At 46.9% G+C, this 1389-nt stretch overlaps 1 protein-coding gene across 1 annotated transcript in view; it reads right to left on the bottom strand.

Moving 5' to 3' along the window:
* Nucleotides 1-1163, bottom strand: part of dtx3la (deltex E3 ubiquitin ligase 3L a) — an 11504-nt gene extending 10341 nt beyond the window's left edge. Inside the window, exon 1 of the mRNA XM_008291941.1 lies at nt 1055-1163. The gene's annotated coding sequence lies outside the window, so the exon portion shown is untranslated. The remainder of the gene's footprint in view (nt 1-1054) is intronic.
* Between the last annotated feature and the right edge of the window lie 226 nt (nt 1164-1389).

The raw sequence follows: 1389 nt of genomic DNA, 5'->3' as shown, positions 1-1389 counted from the left end.
CAGTGAGGGAGGCCACCAAGGCTCCTAGGAAGGAAAGAAGTCAGTGAGGGAGGCCACCAAGGCTCCTAGACTCGTCTGATCACAGACGTCAGCAGCAGAGATGGAGAGGCTGCACATACAGCAGCTGTTGCCTGGCTTCTTGCTCAGTCAAAGTTTTACCAAAAAGTGTCAGGAGACAGAGACTGTTGAGAAACTCAATGAAGCCAATTAGAGTAAGGCTCTCCAGCCTGATGAGACAAGAAGGGTTGTAACTGTGGAGGGTGAAATAAATGCAGCAGAGTACTGGGAAATCCTGACAGACAACCAGTGTGCAGGAGAACTACGACTTGATTTGTTGTCCAGCAAGACAATGACCCAAAACACGCAGCCAAAGCTACACGAGGATGGTTTCATAGCGTTAGGATGAGTGTTCTGAGGTTCAGGCCAGCTGAGGATGTGTTCTGGACTCGGCGCTGTTCGCTCACAGCCCCGTGCAGCCGGACACATGAACATGGAGCAAAACTGCAAAGTCCAGACGTGTGCGGCTGTTTGTCAAACAGGCTGGTCGTAGTTTCAGCAGATGCACTGACAGAATATCGACTTCAAGGGAGAGAACACTGATGCACTATTTAAATTTCATATTTTTAGAAAATTACTTTACAGGAATCCGTTTTCCCTTTGACATGAAAACGAGTCTGTATTTGTAAAAAATGTTGTAAAAGTTAAAAAAAAAAAAATAGAAATGAAAATGAGAAATGTTGATATGTTGACTGTGATTCAGTGTGAAAAGCAGCACAGATAAGAAACAGACAAGAAGCTGGTGTAAATGACCTGTATGCACGGTACCGGGTTATGACACACCTGAGTATGGCAGACACGCAGCAACACGTCACCACATAACAAGATATTCGTGGCTTTATTGCCAAACATCATGTCTGTCCTGTTCTCTGGTAACCTGGAATGAACGCCAGTCCGTTTGAGCTACTTCAGTCAGCGCTGTGACCACCACACACCTTGGAGCTGAACCCTAGGGACTCCACTAAGTCTCTATCTGCTGACCATGCTGTCATCATACCTGCTTGGAATTCTGTTATCCACACCAGTAGAACGTCCACCTCCTCCTCTGGCTCTCCCATGCAGTCCTCAGACACTTAGCGAGCTCATGATGGCCTGAGAACGAGATGAGAGACAGAAAGGAGGCAGAGAGAGGTGTGTCGAGTTTCTGGGTTGTGGCGTAGCGATCTGTCCGACTGGTCTGGCAGCTTTGACGGTGTGTGTGTGTGTGTGTGTGTGTGTGTGTGTGTGTGTGAGGTGAAAGAGAATGTGTGTGCAGAGGTCATGAATAAGAGAAAACAAAAACAACTTTCCGCATAGCCTTCTCTGCTCAAACATGAAGGGAACCATAAAAAA

The sequence above is a fragment of the Stegastes partitus genome, unplaced genomic scaffold (assembly GCF_000690725.1).
Source record: "Stegastes partitus isolate 25-593 unplaced genomic scaffold, Stegastes_partitus-1.0.2 Scaffold771, whole genome shotgun sequence".
NCBI lineage: Eukaryota > Metazoa > Chordata > Actinopteri > Pomacentridae > Stegastes > Stegastes partitus.
Note: the sequence above shows the minus strand (reverse complement) of the source record. Positions and strands in the feature narration are given on the sequence as shown.